Consider the following 7,581-nt stretch of genomic DNA (forward strand, 5'->3'; position numbering starts at 1 on the left):
ATTTATTTCACATGATGGCCAAAGATTCTTCTTAAAAACCTATTGTAATGGCAAGTAAATTCACTGTGACTGGCTCGCTTATTCTAAAGAATCGTCTTTATTTTTCATGCATATTTTCCCACGATAACACATCAGAATCAATATTTGCAACCCCCCTAAGAGGTTTCAAATATTTTAAAAATTTAAACAGAATCTTGACTTTGAAAACTTGATATCCCACTGTGATGTTTTCTAAAATGGAAATGTTCTTTAAAAATATCCAAACTGAGGAGTTCCCATTGTGGCACAGCCTCTTAAGAACCCAACTTGTATCCATGAGGATGCGGGTTCAATGCCTGGCCTCACTCAGTGGGGGAAGGATCTGGCATTGCTGTGAGCTGTGTGTAGGTTGAAGTTGTGGTTCAGACCCTGCGATGGTGGCTGTGGTGTAGGCCAGCAGCTGCAGCTCTGATTCGACCCCTAACCTGGGGAAATTCCACAATTTGAGCTATGCGGCTCTAAAAACAAAAAAGTGGGGAAAAAAAACTCATCTGGTTACTCCATGAGGATCAAGATAAAATGCAGTCCAGGCACTGCACACACAAAGACATTTATAATTTTTTTAAGGGATGCACCGGAGGCACATGGAAGTTCCCAGGCTAGGGGTATATGCATATCAGATGCAAACTAAGAAGATTATAGATATCCTAATTTCACATTTGAAATTAAGATATAAAAATTAACATTTCTTAGATTTTGAATTTTTAAGTGGAAAAGTTATTTTCTATGGATAAGTCTGATTTACACAAAGCAGCCACTTATTTGATTCAAATATTCTGATTTAAGTTCTATAGCAATTTCCTCTGACAGTTTTAAGCAGCAATATCAGTAATTTATAACAAAGAGTTAACACCACATTTGGATCTTCTAAGAGTGATACAAAAATTTGCTTAGTGCAATCCGATCCAATTTGGAAGTGGCCTTGAGACGCTTGTTAGCACTACTAGTCACTCTGGCACCCTGTAAGAGGTTTCAGTAAGCTGCAGTTAGTGACAAATTATTTAAGATCACTTGGTCAAAAGAAATGAATGTGGCAATTCTCTCCATTAAAAACAAGATAAGTAGTGGACTTTGCAGGAGTTCCCGTTGTGGCTCAACAGTAATGAACCTGACAAGTATCCATGAGAATGTGGGTTCGATCCCTGGCCTTGCTCAGTGGCTTGAGGATCTGGTGTTGCTGTGGCTGTGGTGTAGGCCTGCAGCTGTAGCTCTGATTGGACCCCTAGCCTGGGAATTTCCGTATGCCACAGGTGTGGCCCTTAAAAAAAAAAAAAAAAGAAAGAAAGAAAAGAAAAGAAAAGTAGTAGACTTTGGAAATATCGATGACTTTGTTTCGATTACAACAAAGAAAGCAAAATGATCAGTTGGTTTTCGTATATATAAAACAGTTAAACTTAAAATATTTTGAGTTTTAATATATCTGCTTTTCACTTTTCAATGGGTTTTCCCCTCATCAAGTGTTCCGGGAAAAAATTAACCATTAAAGAATATTTTTTCCTTTGCTTTAGATCCAGTATCACTAGGCAGGATACCCTTGCCTCTGAGTGGACTGGGAGTTGACCAGAAAGAGCTTGAGGGAACTTTCTGGGGTGAAGGGAACACACAACAGCTCGATAAGCATCTGGGTTACCAAAATGCACCCCTTTGTCAAAACCCTGCAAATGTTCGCAGCAGGGCCTTTCACCGCTTTACATTCAAAGAAGAATGTCGTCAGTGATGACCTGTAAGTAATGAGGAACATGCTGAAGGAGGCAGGGAAAGCATGCCCCGACGGCTGCCGCGGACTCTGAGATGAACGGAGGGCGGCCCAGATGCGAGGAGGCGATAGTCCATCCCGAAGTAAACGGACCGTCGGTGGTGAGGACACAGCTGTGTGGCACTTCGCTGTGTGTTCGCAAATTTCTCGACGGAGGTACTGGGGAGAAGAGAAGGCAGCTCTAAGTCCTTTGCCGTTTGCTCCAAGAGCCGGCCCACCTCACAGCTGGCCTGGCCCGGGGTGAGCCCGCCTCACCTGAGCGTGCCCGGGTGGCATGGCTGGGGCAGATCTGGGGACAGTATCCTGAAGGAGACGTGGTCACACTTCAAGGGGCGGCGGGGTGGAGCCTTGGAGGAGGGCAGGGCCCTAAAGCAGGATCTGGCCCGGGGCGAGGGAGACTGCAGAAACTGGCTGGGGCCTGGAGCCCCGCTTCCCTCCCCGCAGGTCCCTCGCGTGCCGTCCAGCAGCCGCCGCCCAGGCCAGCAGAGCGGCGGGTAAAGAAACTGCGAGTGCTTTTCGTATCCCGCTTATTACGCAGACTACACAAGAGCGGCGGAGACGCCAGCGCCGCACCGCCCTGGCAGGGCGACACCAAAGGCCGGGACTGCGAACTCTAAGCTGGGGCACCCCGCTGCTAAGCCCCTCCCACCAGCCTCCCAGGGAGACGAGGGCGTGGCCTCGCAGCAGCTCCTCCCACCAGAGGCTGCGCCTCGTCCGAGATTCAGCTGTGGCTGCGCGGCCTGTGCGCGTCCACGTGAGGGCGTCAGGACCCCTAGGCTCGCTTCTCGGCTTTTCCTTAATAGCCCTCCACCCTAGGCCCGACTGCACCATCAGGGTCCTCGGGGAGTAGGGAGAGATTGAGGGAAATTCAGACTAATCCTCAACTTAAGAAAAGATGCTCCATCACGAAAGAAGTGAGAATTAAAAGTCATCAGGGAGTTCCCGTCGTGGCGCAGTGGTTGACGAATCCGACTAGGAACCATGAGGTTGCGGGTTCGGTCCCTGCCCTTGCTCAGTGGGTTAACGATCCGGCGTTGCTGTGAGCTGTGGTGTAGGTTGCAGACGCGGCTCGGATCCCGCGTTGCTGTGGCTCTGGCGTAGGCTGGTGGCTGCAGCTCCGATTCGACCCCTAGCCTGGGAACCTCCATATGCCGCAGGAGCGGCCCAAGAAATGGCAAAAAGACAAAAAAAAAAAAAAAGAAAGTCATCAGAGGCCTTCGAACGGCTTAAACAGGGAAAGATGTAGACAGATGACTTTCTAAAATGACCGCGCCTCTGGTCATCGCCTGTAACTCTCTGGGTACATCTATCTTACAGGTGACAATCCAGGTTACGGGTTCTAAAATAACATTACATTTCAAAAATGAGAACGTACCGGACATGGTATTACCATCTCGGGAGAGAGCCAGTCTGGGGGGCAGCGGCAGCAGCACAGGGCGGTGGGAGGGAAGCTCAGTGATCCCCGTTCTCCTGGTAGGTATACCCTGAGAGACCCCGGTCCCCACTGTGGGCTGAACCCAACAACAGCACCAGCAGAAAGGACAGCAGGTGTGCTTCTGGAATGAGATCACAGAAGCCTGCCTCCTACCTGTCGGTCCTCTTGCTCGCTCCATCTGCTGGAAGCCCCCTGCCCCACTGGGAGCTGCCCTATGCAGGGGCCCACGCAGCAAAGAACTGAGGGAGGCCTCCAGCCAAAAAGCAGAAAAGCATGAGGCCCCATCTAGTGGCTCGTGAGGAAGGAACCAAATCCTGCCAACAACCCTGTAGCAAGCCTGGATGTGGACTCCTGAGGTGGCACCTCCCCCCGAGGCCACAGTCCCAGCTGACAAGCTGACTGCTGCCTTATAAGATACCTTGAGGCAGAAGCCCCTCACCCCCAGTGCTGTCTGGACCCCTGACCCACAGAGACTGTGAGACAATAAAGATCCACGTGGAGCTGCTCAGTCACATGGCCATAGAGCACTTTCTCAGCATCTACTGCTATGATTTTTCTTCTACAGGGTATGGAGTCGGGGGGGGGGGGGGGTGCTCAGCTCCTGCCAGCCCTGGCTCTGCACACCCCTGGGGGGACCCTGAAGGAGCCTCCCCCTCCCCCGCACTGGTAACCCCACCCCCAGAGCCCAGGGAGGGCAGGGTGCACCTCTGAGCCTCATGGAATCGGACCATCCTTCCAGATTCAACTGCCAGGAAGCTGCTCCCCAAAGCTTTCAGAGGAGAGCAGGTGCAGGGCGCACCCCGTGTGAGTGAGGCTCCGCATCCCACGGGAAAGGAGAGGAGAGGAGGCCCCAGAGGCAGCACCTGCCCAGGCAGATCCCCTCCCAGGACAAGGCCCCTAGTGCTCTACTCCCCCCCATCCGCCCCCCATCAGACCTGCCCGGTTCTCCCGTCCAGGGGTGGGGGCCGACTTCACTTCTGGGACCAGAGATTCCCACCAGAAAGTCTCAAGTCAAAATTGGGAGCACAGTGACCTCTGGGGCCTTAACGGCAAGTCCTCTTCCTCTGCTCAACCTCCTAGTTGCACCTGTCAAGGGCACCCAGGCCACCTCCTGCAGGGCTCACAGGCTGCCTCCTCCAGGAAGCCTTCCTTCAAGAGTCCACCAGTTGGAGGTCACCTCACCTTTTCTCAACCCCCCATCCTACTTTTGTGCTCTTTCTCCTCTGGCCTTTGTTTCTTAAGACACTAATGATCAAGCAACATCTGTCTCCTCTAAAATCACATTTTCTTTAAGGCAGAGGCCCTGCTCCCCCAGGAGGTGGTGACATTTTCTGCTGGAACTCCTCCTGGTTACAGGGTGCAAAGCTGCCCAAGAGCCTCGTTCTCAGCTCCCCTAAAGCAGGGGAGCTGCATGCCCCCACCCCAGCCTCAGAGCTCTTTCAGGCCCCGCAGAGGCGTCCCCCCACCGGGGTGCCCTTGTGGAGCACATGGGGACAGCCAAGCCTCAGGAGAGGTCCAGGGATGAAAGGCCCCGGTACAGAGTGGGTCCAAGGCAAAGCCTGAGGACAAAAAGCCAGGAGCTGGGACCTGAAGGGGCCTCTGGCTGGGGAATCAGCTGACAGCCAGGCTCCTCGGAGAGGCAGAGGGGTGGAGAGGTGCTCTCAGCAGACCCCCTGCAGCTAGGACATCCCCAAATAGGTCCACGTACCAGTTCATATGAGACATGTGCTTCTCCCTCCTGGCTCTGTCCCGGCATCCCCGACCACGGCCCTTCCCTAATGATGCCCCTGCTGCCCTGGTCCTTAGCTACCGACTAGGTTGCCCCTTTTAAGCTACCAGAGTCAAGACCAGCAGGACAGTCTGCAGGCAGTGGAGGGAGAAACAGAGGAGAGGGGGCATCGCGCGCTCCTGCTCCCGGCAGCCTGCCACCCCAAGGACTCACCTGCGCTGCCGGGCCGCTTCCTCGGCGCCCCCACATCGCCCTGGGCAGGGTGGGCAGGGTGAACGCGGCCGCGTGGGCACTGCCCCCGGGCGGTGAGGACAGGGAGGGAGGGTCACCTGCCCTGCAGAAGCCAGAGGTGCCCGCCCAGTGCTGGTGGGGAGATGGGGCAGAGGAAGGCTGGAGAAAGACGGAGAAGGCAAGAGAGATGGAGAAGGAGAGAAAGATGGAGCAGAGGTAGAGGGGGGAGTGCCCCCAAGGGGTGGGGGGAGGGAAATAAAGGAGCCAGAGGGAGGAAGAGACAGAGACGGGAGCAGAGGAAGCGGGAGAGCTGAGGAGGAGGAGGGACGGAGTGAGGAGGGGCAGAAAGGGTTCGGAAGGGCTCTGCTCACATGGTCAAAAGCAAGGCCAGTCCTGTTACAATGGCCCTTTTGCAGATGGAAAGACAAAGGCCTGCGAGGTGGAGGAGGAGGGAGCGAGGAAGGGGCCGGAGGGGAAGAGGAGAGAGAGGAGAAGAGGCAGGAAAAGAGAAGGGACAGAAATTGCCCATTCAAGGATCACGAGACAAAAAACAAAGCCCAGCCACGCCACGTGGCCTGCGAAGACCCAGGGGAAACAGGACACAGTGTAACAGCAGCGCCAGGCCGAGGGGACCTCACAGCAGACCCTTTCAGGACTTAGGGACCATACAGCTGTTCCAGAGCCCAGAGAACAGAAGCAAGGCGCCCGATCTTTTCATAAAGGCACAGACACCCCGGCCAGACGGCACACAGAGAAAACCAGAGAACAGCCGCCTGCCGGAATTTGTACGCGCAAATCCCACACAACATTCCGGAAAAGGCGAAACTGCCACGACAGGCAAAAGATCGTGATGTCAGGGCTGGGGCGGGAGGGAGGCGTGGGGAGCGCATCGCGTTTTTGAGGCAGTGGGACCGCTCGGTGGATTCACCTGTACGTTGGGCCAGATCCACAGACTGTACAACGAACATCGAGAGTGACCCGTAACGAGACCAATCACCTTGGGGTGGTAATGACGTGTCACCGCAGGTTCAGCTGTGACACATGCCCCACTCTGACTGGGAACCCTTGATGGGAGGGGTCGGCTCGTGCGAGGATGGGGGTTTACGGGAAACCAAGGTTTGTACCTTCTGCTCGATTTTGCTGTGAACCTAAAACTGCTCTAAAAAATAACATCTATTTTTAAAATCCTACAAAAATTATATACAAACCACCTTGCCCCACCGTGACCGTTGTGCTTTGCAACCAAAACCCCAAGCCTGGCTCATTCCTGCTGAATCCCAGTCACAACACATCTCATCCTACTAGGCCAGGGGACAAAAATAAGAAAACGTGATGATTGCAAAAGGTGCCAAAAGGCACCCCCCGATTTTAACCGCTTTCCTTCCCCTAAAAAAGGTTTCATAGCAGTTCATCAGTGAAATAGGGATGCCTGCTTTTTTCTTTTTTGTCTTTTTGCCATTTTGGGGGCCGCTCCCATGGCATATGGAGGTTCCCAGGCTAGGGGTCGAATCAGGGCTGTAGCCACCGGCCTACGCCACAGCCACAGCAACGCGGGAGCCGAGCCGCGTCTGCGACTTACACCACAGCTCACCGCAACGCGACTTACACCACAGCTCACCGCAACGCCGGATCCTTAATCCACTGAGCAAGGGCAGGGACCGAACCCGCAACCTCATGGTTCCTAGTCGGATGCATTAACCACTGCGCCACGACGGGAACTCCAGGAATGCCTGCTACTAATGAGAGCGTGGAGAGCCGCCACCCTCACCTGAGGCTGGAGTATAAAGCGAGATGGTTTCCAGGGCACCATCTGACAACATTGACCCATTTTTCAGGGACTAACCATTTTTCACAGTCATTTTAATTCTAGAAATGTCCATAGAACTTTATATGGCATGATATACAGGCTCTCTGCTGAGTACTGATCTTTGCAAAACCTCGGAAATCCTTTCTACATGCTTGCTAGGTGCGGGGACAGGGAGGGCAGCCTGTAGGGTTAAGATGCCTGGGGACGGCTGCACACAGGGCCGGGGTGGGCCGGAAGCCCCGGAGGGGAGGGGCTTTCTCCTCCTCACTGTTGTGTCCCCGGTGGCTAGGACAGTGCTTGGCCCACAGCAGGTGCACAGATGACATTGCTGAATAAATGATTCTATTGCTGGCTTAAAAAAGAATTGCAGAATGGCCCCATCTGCATAAAAAGATGTTTATCCTACATGTATGTGTTTCTAGATGCATGGGAAGCACCCGAAAGGACACCCAGGAAACTGTGAACCGTGGAGACCCCTGTCAAGGGGACAAAGGTGCAGAATAAGACAGGAGACTTGGACCTTGCAGTGCAGGCTTTGGTAATGCCGCAAGTTGCCTGGGAGTGTGTATTCCTTTTATAACAAA

The 7,581-nt window shown here is 53.5% G+C and overlaps 1 long non-coding RNA gene across 1 annotated transcript; it reads right to left on the reverse strand.

Moving 5' to 3' along the window:
• Window positions 1-1,433: 1,433 nt before the first annotated feature.
• LOC125122316 (uncharacterized) lies at window positions 1,434-2,380 on the reverse strand. Its single transcript, XR_007133768.1, has 2 exons — window positions 2,051-2,380; window positions 1,434-1,954 (listed from the first exon to the last, which is right to left on the reverse strand). It is a non-coding gene; the product is annotated as an uncharacterized LOC125122316 (long non-coding RNA).
• Between the last annotated feature and the right edge of the window lie 5,201 nt (window positions 2,381-7,581).

Source organism: Phacochoerus africanus, chromosome 3 (genome assembly GCF_016906955.1).
Source record: "Phacochoerus africanus isolate WHEZ1 chromosome 3, ROS_Pafr_v1, whole genome shotgun sequence".
In the NCBI taxonomy this organism is placed as follows: domain Eukaryota; kingdom Metazoa; phylum Chordata; class Mammalia; order Artiodactyla; family Suidae; genus Phacochoerus; species Phacochoerus africanus.